This window comes from Anas platyrhynchos, chromosome 1 (genome assembly GCF_047663525.1).
Source record: "Anas platyrhynchos isolate ZD024472 breed Pekin duck chromosome 1, IASCAAS_PekinDuck_T2T, whole genome shotgun sequence".
Lineage (NCBI taxonomy): Eukaryota > Metazoa > Chordata > Aves > Anseriformes > Anatidae > Anas > Anas platyrhynchos.
Window position 1 is genome coordinate 31,639,477 of NC_092587.1, and position 16,333 is coordinate 31,655,809.

Here is a 16,333-nt window from a genome sequence, read left to right on the forward strand (position 1 = left end):
TATTAATGTCATCAGTAAAATGCCAGAGCATTTTACAAATCTGCTATGTAGATAGATATCAAATTCCTATGTTCTTAATAATAGAGGACTCAGCAACCTGCACACTTCTGAGCATCCAAGTTACCAGCAGGTGACAGATATAAATTGAATTTAGTATATGAAAACAGAACAAGATGAACCAAACTCCAGCCATCACTCTAAGCACTATTATTATAATCATGTCGCCTCCATTAAAAAATTTGGTTACCTCAGACATATTCTTGTCTTGCTTGCAGTTTTAGACCAGAAGAGAATTATTTTTGCAACCTGCCTGCTGTATATATAAAGACCTTGCTCCTTATTTTTAAGTGCATCAAACAGCCATACTTTTAGTATTTGCATAATCCATGTATTTAAGATTCCTCAGTCATGAAACCTCAGTGGCTACGTGCTCCTGTATATGCTACTAACCTCTCTTTTAAAGTCTTCTACAAAAAGCTGACTTTCACACTTGCCATAGCTACAGCTGCATAAGTAGCATAGCTCATCCTTATTGACAGCCATAGCATGATTGCCAAGCAAGTCAGATCGACTGGTGAGCATCCACAGCAGACTATGGTCTGGAGCATTTTCCTCTCTGTTCCCTTATTTGGCTTTTTTTTTTTTTTTTAACTAGCTGTTGATAAGAAGTAATAAATCTACTCAAGTGCTGACAGTGATAATCCAGGCAATTGTTGCTCTCTAACTGAGGTGGAACAGGTTTCTTTAGTTTGTTTATTTGTCAGACATAATCTAACACTTCTCCCCTTCTGCATGTGAGAAATTTACTGTGTGTTCCCCTCTGGCCAGATGTTTGAGACAATGTCATCCTAAAAGAAAGCTGTATATTTGGAGATGCAGCGAAGTCCAGACTTGGTAATCACCATTAATCTACGTGTCAGCCTGTGTTTTATGTGCCTGCTCTAGCATAATGGATACTCTCTCACCCAGATGGGAGGCCCAGGAGGCATTGTGTGTCTAGCAGTCCTCTTAACCCTGGAACATCAGTAAATCATGGAGATGCTATACCTTCACTGTCAGTCCTGGAAAAGATATAGCATGTGCTGGGATCACTAGTCTAGAGTCCCTGCTGCCCTCTCCACAGCTAAGGCCATCTCTTCCTAACCCTTTTTCACATGGTTCCATCAGGAGAAGGGTAGCTGACTGCCAGAAAAAAACGTGTCCATGTCTCTTAAGAGACATGCAGCGGGTGCACAATGTGAGTATCCCCTCCTCAAGCACCAGTACAAAAGCTGGGCCTGACAAAGCCCTCAAACAGAAAGGCTTAGGTTGTCCAACAGGTATGTCATTGCAATGGCATTAGGTCATGCGGGTAGAAGTGACTGCATATCATGAGCAAACTTCAAAAATACCTTTTTTACTTACACACTACCATTTACTTATATCAAAAGTAAGCAATGTACTTGTTCTCTGCCATTTCTAAAGGTGTACACCTATTCTTGTGCTATTACAGTCACCGTAGCATCTGTTTTTTTGGAATTAACTCTATTGCATTATGTTCTTTTTTCAGTTCATTGCCAAACGTGACCATTTTTCAGCCACTCTGCTACTCCATCCTATTCCTATTTCTCACTCACCAAAATAGGCTACCATGGGATGCAAACAGCTGAAAATATTTAAGCAATAGTCCCCATATTGCAAATGCCTCTGACAAGATAATGAACTACAATGACAGCTGCATGCTGAGGAAAGGCACAAAAATAAAGATGGCAATCTTTGACTTGTACAGGAAATAAGACATGAAACAGTTGCTGCTTTCATTTTGAAGGATTAGAAAACATTTTCAAATGTTTTGGAAAGAAAGGTGGTTATTTCTTGGAGGGTGATATTGTCTCCTCATTCCAGGAAATTACCCGTTCTGGGAAAAATGTCGTGGAAAGAGAGACTGCGTGATGTTCAGATGCCAGTCAAGTGGTAACACCCAACTGCCAGATCTTTAGGCACATTTCAATCTAAAAATGGGGTTTCCCCAAGTGCCCTGTTGGCTGCTTTTCTTTGATGCCATCACATTGTGTAAATGTCTGAGTTTTAACAGCAAAGCCAAGAGAGTCTGAATTTCCTGTTGAGGCACACAAAGAAATTGCCTAAAGGTGTGACAAAGTGGAGAAACCAGGTGGGTGTCCACCTTGGCCTGAGGCCTGCTTGAGGTATACCACCACATACATCCCCCTGCACCAGGTTGCTGAGCTCCCTCTGGTCAGCTCCCCCAAAATGGAGGGGAGTCCCCACTGTGTTTGAGTGACCCCAGCATTCACCTGATGCACAGAAGACACAAAGATTTACCTCCCTTCCCTGAAAAGAGATGTCCTCTTCAAATTCAAATCTTCAGATTTTGAATCTCCAGGTTCTTCTCTGAACCAAGGTAGTTATAACGAACATGTAATTAATCCATGCAAATTTACCTATGAAAATGGGCCTACAACCCACACCACTACAGCCTAGCGATTAGTAGGTGGGAGAGAAGGGCAGTGAGGAAGATTTAAGGAAAAGGGAGATTTGAATTTGATTTGTGTTAAGGGAAGGATGCAAACCTAAATTTTTGGAAAGGGAGATGGTAGGAGAGAAGATCTTTTCTGGCTTGCTTTACAGGAAGGGTTTGGCAAGAGTTTCAAACTCTAGGAGAGACTGCATGTTTGAAAGCTGCACTCTGGTGAAAAGATGTTCTTCCCTGCAGTCTCTGCTCCAAGATGTGATCCTCCCAAGCCATGCTGTCCTCCAAAACACTTCCAGCCTGACATGACTGACAAAGACAACTCCTCCCTGCTCAGCTGGCAAGGATGCATTCTGCTTTCAGTGCTAAACCCTCCATTACACTGTAAGGAGCCTATGGGTCTAACTTAATCTGTAGGTTCCGCTTTTTCGGGAGTGAGCCCAGAACATAATTTTGCACATTTTTTTCCAGTAGGAATGTCTGGTTTTCTAATATTCAAGACTGTTAGCTGCAACTATCTAAAGAATGGCTTAATGTGTTCTTTGAACTAGGGACACTGTTTAATTTTAATTTATTAATTGATTTTCTCAATTAGCTTAATGTGATATCTACAGCATGAATTCTTCCCTTTCTCTGCACCATCCAAGGTAACATTGATCCAGCACTACAAAGTCAAACACTTAGCAGTGAGGTTTAACCCATACACAAAGTAGAAAAATGTGCATACTAGCATAATATTTGAAGTTAAAAACATCATTTCCTAAGCCAATTCTTCTTCTCTGTTTTATTCTTGTTTGAGTTGTGATAAAGAAATCAGGAGAGTTAGAACAACTGTTCTCTATAAGCTTCTTTCCTTCCTAGTTTAAAACAAAAACAACTTTATTGTAATTTTCTTTTTAGCTCAGAATAGTAGCCTCAGGCACCACTACTTTGTCAGGTTGCTCTACAGTGGTCAGCATATCTACTAAAATACACAATTATTTTTAATGATTTTAGAGCTTGAACTTTATTTTAATAAATAGTATGGTTTGGCTCCTGTTTTTCACATAAATCAACTGTTATAAATTCCAAGTTTAGTTTAATTGGGCTTTTTTTTTTTCTTTTTTCTTTTTTTTTTTTTTCACCCAAATACCACAATAAAAGCAGCTCAGATATCAGAAACTGCATTCTGTTTCATCACCTTACAAATGCCAAAAGCACATATGGATGTTCCATAAGTTGCTACCATCAAGGCATTCACATGTAATGGGTTGCCTTGTAAACACAAGTTGTGTATATTTTTCTTTCTGAAGTCAGGTGAAATTCTTTCATCTCAATTCAGATGTGATTTACTGTAAATAACCCTGACGTTGCTAAGAGACAAATTTCAAAACAAGTCTCAACCACAACAGTGTTAATATTAAAATCTTAAATAAAGATGTTCATAATATGCTGAATACACTCTAACATCCTCTGATAAAGCCAAGAAATGCTTGCTATTTGAGAGAAAGTGACTTGCTGGCACCGGCAGTTCAGAGGGCAGGAGGTCTGACACGTCCCATCGTGTACATATCGCCACCATAACTGAGTGATCCTTGCATTTACAGGAGCTGTTTCGCTGTATGTCTAGCACCACAGGCTGCTGAAATCCAGAAAACTGGTGCACCTGAGAGGTCTACAGAAGACTGGGAGGTATATCTTCTTCATACATAAAAAATCATGTGGATGGGTTAATTGTCTTTGAAGGCAAGGTTGATCTCACAGCCAATAAAGGGGACGATTTGCTCAAGTAAGGTTGCTCAAAGTGAAGTATGGGAATTAGAAACCGAAAATACAGTGTAACAGTATGTCTGGAGAAGGAGAAAAAACACCTCTAAACTCTCAGGCTGGGCCATTAAATGTTGTTTCTTAGTAAAAAATAAAAACCTAATAGCTTCATTACATCCTTTTCTCCTTTTCCAACAGTTACACAACATTGCCTGACCACAGAGCACAAGAAACAGAAGGTAGGGAGTAAGGATCCACCTCTGCCTGAGTTAGGGTAACAATACAAGTGCTACCTAGGGAGATTCAAACATGCTTTCTATTGAAGTTAAACTGTTGAATAAGGTGCATAGTAAGTTAGAGACATACTCTGATGGGAAAGAGAAGAAAGAGATGTGTAAGCTTTCTAGGTGTCTGTGTGAGAGAGCCTCCGAGGGCTATGTGCTATATCTAACACCGTGATATTACATATTCACTCTTTTTTTCGTGTATCTGTCTAAATATAATGGAACAAGGTGCCTGAATAGGCATGGGTGTGGTTTCATACAGCATTAATTTTAATTAATCCAAAGGTTCTAATTGGTTCTCAAGTCAATGAGAAGCTAACAAATGTCTAGGGATTTGGGAGGGGATCGAGGAAACAAAACACTGAGAACTGAGGGAGGTTTCCTCAGGTTAGGTTGTGGGCACTTTGAAACTTAATAATCCTGATATACCTCAATTCTCTTTGGAAGCTGTTGTTCATGCTTGACCTACATTGCTAATACAACCCTCTTCGCCTTGTCAGTTTCTCCACAGAGAACAGAGTTTGCACTTCTAAAAGAAAATAGACGTTTTAACATTAGCATCAGTGGTAGTGAGAGGGCCAGCAGCTAAGGTGGAATCTAGCCAAGGGAGGAAGGGAGGACACAGCAGCAGCCAGGAGAACTGGGGAGAGTCAGTACCCTTGTGGTGAGAACAAACACCTGGAAAGGGGTAAATGGAAGATGAAGGGAGCAAAGTGATGAGAAGGAAGAAAATGACAAGAAAGATATAAAGAGATAAAATAGGAGGATTAGAACATGTTGTCATTATTTGTCATTATTATGATTACACTGACTATGATAATAGGAAAATTAATTGACAGTACATGCAGGTCATAGCATTTGGATTGGCATGTCCTTAAAGGCAATGAAGCAGCTGAAGAAAAAAGTACATGTAGTTTTAGAGTGCTTGGATCAGACTATACAAAGTGTATGGAAATACATGAGAGGCAGGAAAATTACACCAGCTTTTGCTGCAGCAACAAATGTCATTTATGCTGTGCAAGTCTGTTGTGAAAAGACGAGAAACAAGTGAACCCTAGTTACTACTGGACAGATCTGCTATGGAAGACCTTTCTGAGCTTTGGCTAGCTTTGACAAGCATGTGCTTCTTGCAGCCTATTGCCCACAGTTGTAGGATGCTGAGATTTTGGCAATGATAAAAAAGCTCCACGTTTCCTTTAGCAAGTGCTCTTCCATCATATGAAATGTTCAGGGTGTTTTTGAATGAAGAAGATTTCACGACAGTAGCAATAGGAATAAAACTAATTACATCTGTTTGATGGTAGGACCTACTTTAAAATAATTTGCAACAGGCTCCCTAGGGAAGTTTTCCCCTTTGAAGTACTTCTCACTCCAGGGTTTCCTTTTGAAGTAACTCCCCCTCTGGATTGCTTTTGAAGTGCTACTTTTCCTTTTCTTCGGTATTCTTTGGTTTCTGTTTTGTTGCACCTTTCCCATTGGAGGTTCACAAATGAAGATTAGTGAGTAAAAGGGAGACTTTTGATTTAGATTTGTTTCTCTCTCATATCACCAAGAGGAAGGCCTGACTGCATCTCCCCAAAAGGAGCCATACAGGGAGGATTGAAAAAACTACTGCAGTTCATTCATCTCTTTGCTGGCACCAGCTTCTTGTCTAAACTGGCCACCATCCAGACTGAGACGCAGAAATGTCTCCAGCTGTCTAAAATGCCTGTTTTGCATGAGTGCAAAACAAAACTTTTTTTTTTTCTTTTCTTTTCTTCCTATTTTCTTTCTCTTTTCACGTGAGTTTAGGTATCTGGCCCTCTCCTCACATTCTTTGCATGATATAAGTCTCCACCTGTCATACGGAACACCCTTAATTCTAAAGGAGTACATAGTGTCATAGCTTTTCTTGGCAGTTTGGAAACAATACTCCCGCAGTAGGACATATCCACCACTTTAAAAGTGTCAGCTCCCACACCTTCATCCTCACCTGAGGGTGTAAGGGTGTAAGATACAGGAATTGGGACTTTGGGAGGGTATTTTGATCAGCGTAAGCTGACGTAAGGGTAGGGTCAGGAGACGCACACTAAGTAGGGTTTAGTAGAAACACAAGAAGTCTACCACCAACCTGAGAGGAGCTTTTCAATCCCCTCAAAGTGCCCAAACAATGCTTTGCCACTCTCTCTGACAGGGGTCCAAAATATTTATATTACATCGTGTCACATAGCCCACCAACTCTCCCTCAATCTTTTTCTCCCCAGTGGTTTTCCACAATTCGGAAACCACCTTTTTGTCTCCAGGCAAGACACCCACAGTACACAGCTCAAAAGCCCATATCTACGTGCACCATCAAACCTGCCAGAGTAGCAACCAGCTGTACAAACCAGGTAGCCTGCTTATTCCCTCCAGACACTGCTCCTGGCTATCACAGAAGATGACCTGGGGCTGGAAGCACTTGATACTACTGTAACCCTGGGGCCAGGGGCAATGGGGCATTCCTGATGTGGCCAGAGATATTAATGAGTGAGGATTCCTCATGGCAGTTCCTCTTGGCTGTGCTCCCTCCTTGCGTCACTGAGTGGTTGAGCTTGGAAGGTGCTTCTGGAGGTCATCTGGTCCAACCAGATGGAAATCATCCTGTAATGTCTGTAAAGCAAGGGCAGGTGAAAAGGTATAGAAACTATGGCAGGATCAATAGTTTGCAGCTCGTTATTTTCCATCCTCTTCTTCCATCCACGTAGAGAATCTCTCCTGAGCTGGGCCTCTCTTCCTAATGTGAGCATCAGAGCGTGGTACTGACCATCTAACAGCAGCACGGGCCTTGCACCAACCACCATGCTCTGTAGTGAGCCATGGGTGTCTTCTGGTGCCAGTCCGGAAGGGCGAGGTTAGCCACAGAAGCTGGCCAGCACTGATGAGAGCAGGAACTGTATAGGCTGCCCAGGAAGCCAGTCTGAAATGGAAACACATTTATTAAAGTCAAGGGTATGACTGCTCTTTGAACAAGGAGGTGCACTGGCTGGCAACATGGCAAGTGATTTGGGAAGTCACTAGCAGCACTTACAGCAATTAATCAGGCTCAGCACTCCAGATTATCAGTGCAATAACATGAAAAGTGCATGGCTAGCTAATGTTAATTTAAGAATGCTATGCTGTTCAAAGCAGATTTTTTAAACATTGAAAATGTTTGCATTTTAACGGGGTCATAATTGAAATAGAAACAAACGTGCCCCATGAGCAAATCCGTCCAAAAGAAATGAGAGTGGGAAATTTTTTTGGCTCTGCAGAAAATCGTGTTAAATTAAATCAAAATAGCAGAAAATACTGAAACAAATGGCGGAGAGACAGTTTGAGCATTATTTAAAATTATATGAGATAAGTGGAAATCCCTCAGATATTCCACTATCCTCATTACCATACCAGTAAAATACTATTTATGGAAATACCGGGGCCTTTCAAATACAGGGAAATGCTACCAACACTATATCGTGCTTCAGTGTAGGCAGCCTTCTCTTTCTTTCTGTGCTGGTATCTTCCACAAATTGGAATTTAGTACCTTACAGTTCATCCTGCTAGCACTTGTGATAAAAACCAAAGCAAAATTACTGATAATCTATACCTTACAACCACCATAGTTCTTGCTTAGTAGGTACTGCTGTGGTTATATGGCATAGGAAGCTTAGTCACTCCAACTAAGGTTTTAGTTTCATGTTACATTTTTTCCCAATACTAGTCCTAGTCCCCCCGTCACTGCTCCTGCCCCTGCCCCTGTCTCCATGCACCCTCAGTAGGCTGAGTGAAATATTTGTAGGTCCAAAACAAGGTCAGTGAAGTGATCTGAGGGCTTGGGGTTGGGGAGAGCCTGAAAAATGGATAATTTTTCTGTCACAACTGTCACACTGTCACAAAAGAAAACTTTGCATGAATCCATAACCTCAGAGACTGTTCAACAAGTACCATCAGCATTTGTCAGGCAGGGATACGTGCGTGTCTTATGAATGAATTATCTATTGACAGTGAAATGATAACGCTTTCTGGGCCACCCAGGGTGAGGTAGAGTTTCAAAAGCATTTTTGCATATCAAAAGCTAACATTGTATCAACCAACTTTCATTAGAAAGATCATAAATTGATATCCCAATTAAATTAATTATCCAGTCTTTGGGCTACAGGAAATCCCCCGTGTGGCATATACACTTTATCGAATTCCCAGGAAGAGGATGGGTTCACAAGACTTTGCCCTGAGTACAGGAGCTTGGTGTTGGAGGGATGGGGCTGCCTGGGAGTGCAGTTCTATGTGTCTTTGAGCTGGCAAAGAGCTTGCTGCAGATAGAGAAGGGAGGCTCCATGCTGCATCCACCACTCCACTCCTCCCCACTCCCTTTCCCAGCAGCAGCACCCACAGGACATCCTTCTGAGCCACAAGGCTTCAGTGAAACCTGAGGTAGCCTTTCTCCTTGCTTTCTCCTCCCTTTCTCCTTGCCTTCTTTCTGCTGATTCATCAGCTCATGGAAAGCTTCATCAGGGTATACAAATACAAGTAACCAGGACCTGGCAAGGGGATGGGGTGTATGAGGTCAGAACAGGATCTGCCTTTTGACTCTTTTCACCTGCTTTCCAAATCTAGCAGACTTTAAACATTTAAAAATAAAAGTTTTTAGAATAACAGAACAAAACCTGTTTTATTTCTTGCTCCAGCAGGATAACCTGTGAAAAGCTGAGATGTCTCCCAGTACCAGGAGTGATGTGCAGAGAGGGATCCCTTTGGGAGAGCTTCATAGCCCACACAAGCCTTGGGTGCTCAGGGATTTTCCTGCCACTGAGCTGTGAGGACCTCCTCAGACGTCCCTGACGCTGACAGCCAAGTTTTGGAAAGTCTTGCTGTGAAGGCTTGGACAAAGTCAGTGGCACAAAACGACATGATAGGGATTAGTAGTGACTCTGAGCATCAGAATCCCCGACATACCTGCTCAGATTAACTGACAAACATGCCAAAATGTTGATGCTGGCTCTCACATGTTTTTCCTCAGCGTTAACTATAAGAGTGGTGCTGGAGCAGCAACAGCATGAGAAAGAGAGACAAAAAATCTTTCTGTCTAGCCTGGTAGGAGTCACCTCCCCAAACCTGTGACAATCTGGAGTGAAGCACTTGGTCTGTGCCCATGGTCTGCACTTGGTCTGGGTGCTGAAGGGCCATGGCCTTTTCCCCCACACCCCGCAGATACTTAGGAGACCATAGGCTCTTCCACCAACTACAGGAGAGCAGAGCAGCCCAGATATCTGCCAGAGGTGACAGAGACAGCTTCCAGCTGATTCTCACATGCATTCCCGTTCTGCCTCTTTAAAATATCTGTACTGCAACACAAGCAAGGATAGGGCAGAATAAATTGTGTTCTCTACCTTTTCTCATCACTGACACAGAAGCTGAATGAAGTGGCAGTCATCACTTGGATATGGGCAGCTATGTGCAAGAAAATTGAGAGTTTCTAAGGAAAAAATAAAATAAAAATAAAAAAAATAACCTGGATCTTTGCCTGATGATGAAATTATTTGAATTTCTGAATTCCAGTTATTTCCCCAAATGGTCCACAATGTATTTGCTAGCTGTCTCAAAGTATTATGAATCAGCTGGGAGCTGACACAGACCCCAGGACATATCACTCACCCTGGCCAGAAAAAGCTACAGAACAAAGAACAGAACTCATAAACCATATCCATTGGGCTCTGGCCAAGCAGTGCCTGCGATAAGGGAGGTGACTGAGTGGGAAAATTAGTTTGATTAACTTTATCAGCAGGAAGGTGAGGAGTGGAAAATCCCTAAGCAGGAGAACAAAGGGGCAGAGGTGATAGAGCAGTGGTTTGAAGACTGAGAAGGCTTTGGGCAAAAAGGAGGAACTAAGGGGCATGCTTTCCGGGAGAGGACTTCTCTCCTCTGCACCATCATCCAAAGAAAGAGAAACCTAGAAGGAGAGGAGTGGACTCTGGAAGAGGGCAGGAGATTGTGTGCCTCAGGGTAAAATCATACAAAATCTGTGAAGAAGGAGTGGGTAAGGAAGATGACTGTTTCTGGAACTAATGCTGGTCTTGAACCAGAAGAGCTTACTGTTGGTCTTCAACCAAAACATCTCTGGATTTTCCCAGACATGTCTTTTTTTCTTCTCTACCCAGAATCTTTATCAGGAGAAAGGAAGTTTTTTGCCCTTTTGTCTGGCAGTGCAAAGAGAAGGAGAAACAATGCTAATGGAGTTGCCAGATTTCCAGAAGTCACAAACAAAACGCCATTGCACATGACAGACTACGCAGCACTTAAATTGTGAGGCAGGGGTATTCCAGAAACACTGGGCTTCTTGAATATGCCCTTTATGAACATGCACTGAACATGCACTCATGAAAAGCACCGCTCATGCTCCAGAGAGTGGAGACATACCATGCATTGTCCTAGCAGTTGTTTGGAGGAGCTTCCAAAGATCCAGCAAGGTGCAGAGTCTCAGGTGTTCCTTTGCTAAGATCTCTGTTTCTCCTGTGCTGTCTGCTCTCAGGTAGGATGGTGCCAGAGTCCTTTGGAGAGCCTGGGTGTCATCAATTACTTCACATTGCTTCAAATATCATGTTGTTTCAAATATCAAGCCTCTATTAGGAGCTAAATGATAAATTAAAACTGATGCTAAATTTTTGGCAAAGGGTGTGTTTGCCTGCCAAGGAAATTATGGTGGGACTTAGGATGGCCATAGTCCATAGGCCATGTCATAGTCCATTTTCTTGAGGAGTAAGAGACACAAAGATTGTGCCCTTGAAATATATGAGAGAGGCTAAGAAAAAAAAAAAAAGAAAAAGAAAATAAATAGTGCTTTGGGACATCTGCAAGCATGAGAGCACACAGATCTAGCATTCTCTCAGCAGAGAGCAGTCTGACAGATAACTAGGAAGGGAAATTGTATTAGAGCTTAGCTAATCACTTTTCTTCCAGAAACATTAAATAGCTCTTCCTGCATATGAGGGGACCGAAGCAAGCAATGGGGAAGATATTCCTCCAAGGTGACCCACTAAGCCAAGTGACAGAGCTAAGAATAGACTCTGTCTCCCAAATCCTCAGTCGGACCTGCAAATACCCACCTCTTGTGCGATCATCACAGCAAGACTAAGGACATGCCAAGGTCACTGCGGGGAAGTAGAGGTAACTTGAAAGATTGTACTGTGACTACTGGGGCACAAGGCTCTGGGATTTTTCAGGGAATGCCATGAAAAAGGGGGTCCCAGGATGACCATGTGTTTAAATGTGTTGACTGCCCACATTAGCACACAAAATACATAAAATAATATGGAATAAATACTGTCAGGTTGTGCTGGAGAGTGTGAACCTCTGTCACGATGACTTAACCTGCTACTGGGGAAAGTGAGGGGTCATTTGCGGTGAATCGCTGCTGAGATATGCTGTGTCTTGAAAGCACCTTTCCCAGGCACATTCCCTATCAGGAGAGGCTGCTGATACATGGTCAGTGATGCTGTTGCTTTCTTTCAGCCAGTTACTAGGAAAAATAACCATGTCTTTCACCCTGTACAAATGACCACATCATTGCAACAACCTCTCCTCAGTACTTTTGAAAAGACATTTCACGCCTGAGTGGTTCTTAACTGGCCATGTACCTACCTCACATCCGTCTCAGCTTGCATGTTATTTTCTATAGACAGAGCCTTTTTGAGATGGCTCTGGCTACACAGAAAGGGAAACGTTGTGTTCTGTCACTGCTGAGGATGAATCCTGGCTTTGGGGACAGTGAGCACCAGATAATTGGAGCAAAGCGTGACAGAGTGAATGGTAAAAGAAAGAATATGTTCAGGAGCAAGAGAAAAACCAGCAATAAATGGCCAGCAGCAAGCCATAAAGATAAAGACAGACACAGCGCTGTCTGCAGTTCACACCTCAGAGGCTCCTGCGGTTGTCTGACGACATCTAAAGAGCATGTAGTTGCTTCTCATTTTTCAAAATGGATTTCAGATCTAATTACCAAAGTAACATCAAAACCCAGAGGTAAATTCACAAACTCAGAACATTGCTCTGAGGGCTGTATCTCTGCAAGAGACCACAACATGTGTGTGAGGGGAGAAGCCAGCTGTAACCTACTGTGATAAAAACTTCCCAGCATTTCCTCCTATTTAGAAACAAATCCAACAACTCCAGGAGTGTCCTTTTGCCAGAGGGTGAATGCAGTGACTGAAGACATTACCCTGCCATGGCAGTGATCTTCCCACCCCTCTGGTGCCTGCAGCTACAGGCTCCATACTGAGAACATCCCGGAAAGACCGGTCCTCTCTTATCCCCAGCCCTCTGACCACGGTGTCTGCAGGTGGCTCCATGTGCATCATGAGGGTGCAGCACAGCCCACGCACTGTGTCACAGCCTTACAGTGATATTTCAAAACACCCCGTCACCTGATAGTTTTTCCAGTCCGCTGCATCTTTCTGAGCACAAATGGATAGCAGGAGGGTCAAAGAAGTGCCCGAGGACAGCTCTGCATGTGCCTACAGACTGCAGGTGGAGTGTGGTGCAGGGACACACAGTGGTCCCGGCAATGACAACGGAGCTACGGGCTGCTGTACAGAGGTAGCTGGAAAATATTGCACACTACATGGGAATTTCCCTTCAAAGAGCAGATATTTCCCAAGCCATGGGACTTACAGGAATGCAAATGCACTTGAGCAGAAGGGAAATCCCCAGGTAGATTGAAGGCTGGACCTGGACAGCAGAATAAGAGACCATTAGCTCCTCAGGACAATGCAGAATGGAGAAAGTCCAAGTCCGGGACTCCATCCCTCACAGGAGAAGGAGACAGGGTGTGGAGTCTCTGTGCTGCTGATCAGACGCGGTGTGTGTTGACCTGCAGCCCAGCTCTCTTTCAGCAAACAGATTGTGCAGAAAGACTGTGACCACTTACTGCAGCGAGGGAGTGAGATCATTTATTCCAGCAATGTCATTGCTTGCCACCGCAAGGAGAGCGTTCCTGCAGCACAGTCTCTTGGCAATATCATTCTGTTATCAAGCATCATAAATCTTTTTGATGAAGAGCAAGCTATTAAATGTGCAGAGCTTAGCTAGTAATGCACTAAAAGTGTATGGGAGGTGTTCACTGCTTCCTGAGCACTTTCCTGGGATGTCTGTGTAACCTTTCCCGGTGTCAGCTTTCTTTCAATCTCTCAGTATCTTAGCAGCAATAAAATATTGAAGAGTGACTTCATTTGTTGCCTTTTACCTCTGGGAGCCTATGGTGAATTTGTCTCAAGTTTTTAAAGAGTGTGTTCTCTGTGGATGGATGGAGAACAGGTGTACCAAACTGACCCTGTTTTCCTTTATGTGCTTTATCCTACAGCTGAAAGTGTTCAGCTTGGAGCTGTATGTCAACATCTCAAACCTTGAAAATCTGACAGGTTGGGAATCACACACGCTCACAGAATAATCAGTTAGCCATAGTGATTATGTGTGTGCTGCAGCTGAGACTTACAGGGACAGGCTTTGGAAAGCGCAGATGGTCTTCTAGGAATCACTCAAGTGCACAACGTTTCACTGCAGCTAGCAGAGCTAGTGCTGAAGAAGGAAGTCATTTTAATGAAGGCTTTGGCTTCCAAGAATATGATCAAAAAATTTCTCTGTCCCAAGCCTGAGGCCAAAGCCTTGGCCCAACACATCACACGATGTACTCTGATTTTGTCCAAGTGAGTACACAGAAGGCAAAGGAGTGTCACTAAGTAAGAGAGCAAATAATAACTTTTCAATGTTTCTTTTAACCTGTTCTCAGCTATCCTTCATTCTTGTGCAAGAACAAATGGATTAGTTAAAGCCTGGGCACTAACCATTTTAACCTCTTTGGTTTTGCTCTGGAATGAAATAGATACACCTGAAAATGGGTCCAGGAGTAACTTCTGCCCCTTAGTTTTTATCTGCTGAAGTATAGCAGGGCTTGCTGTCCACAGTGCGCACAGGAAAATCTCCTGGACAGGCTGTCCCCCTGCTAATGCTCGGCTCCTGCTTGCTTAGTGGGCACCACAGAAGCATTCAGCAGCATTGGTGTTCAGAGGTTTAGCAGCTAGCTTGGCTCCAAATCAGCATCTAAGCATGGTTTTAACCAACAGTGTGACCAGTCCTTCAGCTTCCAGAGAGCTATGGATGTGTGTCACTAACAGGAATTTGTGCGAGGGAAAGCCGAGCTCTTGCAAATGGAAAGGGAAATAAACAACTCTAAGTAAATCTTGGCCAAATGCAAAATGAGTCAACAGCACTCAGAAAACCCTGCTCAGTTTGCAATGCTTAGGGACTGTTAGTTTCCTCCCCTCAGAAATTAAGGGTGATGCTATGGTTTCAAAATGCAATATTTCCTTTAGAAAACGTCTCCTAAATATAGCTTTAAAATTACTTCACCCGAATTAAAAGATTAAAAGGGGTCGCTGCAGTGGGTCAGCCCTTGCCTGGCTGCCTGGCTGCTTGTGAGCCTGCATAGATGATCACCAGGGCATAGAAGTCATATATATTGTTCATAGTCATATATAGTCATACATATTGTTCATCTTGAAATCAAGTGGGAACGCACTGTATTTGAAGCTATCCCCTTTGTGGTATTTAGAGCCTGAAGTTCAGTAAATCACCTGTTCAAGTTTGCTAACATCACATCCATTTGCCTGATGCCTCTCTGACCATCAGTTCGGTCATTATATTTTTGAAGAGCAAAAATAACGAAAAATTTGAATGAGAGCACTCATAGAGCAAAACAAAATAAAAACTAGCAGTCCTATCTTCGTGTGATCTTAATGAAGTGCCTTTATAAGTCACTGAGCACAGCTATTGCCCACCTTCCTATTGTGGTCTTGTTCCTGCAAGGTCATGAGGCAGTATGTAGGCTTGAGGAGGCACCTGCAGGGAGCCCTGAATGATGTGAGCTGTCTTGTTTCTCCACCTCCATGTGATTTATAGTCCTTCTCTCCACTTCCAGCTTGTGTTTTATGCTTAATGCAGCTGAGCACAGGGGCTGTACATTTTTAAAGGAAGCACATTCCAAAATAATTTGTCTCACTTTTTAAAATCTGAACAAACTCTATCAATAGTTTTTAGATCCACACCCGTTCATTTATTGCTTTGTGAATGTTAATTTTCAAGTATGCCGAACTAATATGACAGCATTGCAGCTGTGCAGAAGGAAGATGGTTAAAAATAACTGTAGCTCTACATCCGCAAATAACAACCTTTCGCTCATCACCTCCACGTCCAAGCATGACAATGCCAGGCCAACCACATCAGTTCAATGCCAGATGCCTTGTGCAAGTGCACAATTGTGCTGAATGAGGAATAGAGTACTACAGGAAAGGGAATCCCACAAATGAGGGGAGGAATTGCACTGCAGGAAGATGAGAGGAGTGATTTGTGCAGGGAAGGTGCCAGTGGGAAAGCGGGGAGCTGTGCTTGGCAGGAGAGAGCCAAACAACAAACAGATGTGGGAAAGGTGATGTTCACCTACCAAAAGCAAGTTCTGACCTGGAAAAGGATGGTGAGGTGCAGGTGTTTTAATATCTATTCCCAATATAGATTCTCCACATCTTAGACAACTTTGAGATGTAAGGCTCCCCACAGGGGTGGCTCAGTGTCTCACGAGTATGTGACAGAGGAGGGATGTGAAGTTGTTCCTCCTTAGGCAGAGTCCAGTGTCAATAACCACCAGACTGCCCTTCCTCTCTGTGTAGGCAGCTAGAGCTGACAGTCATTTCTTGCTTCACAGAGCTGGTAAGTCATTGAATTTTTTTAACAGATGTTCACATGCTACCATCAAGAATGTTCACGTACATGTAGAAACATATACAGATAATAAAAT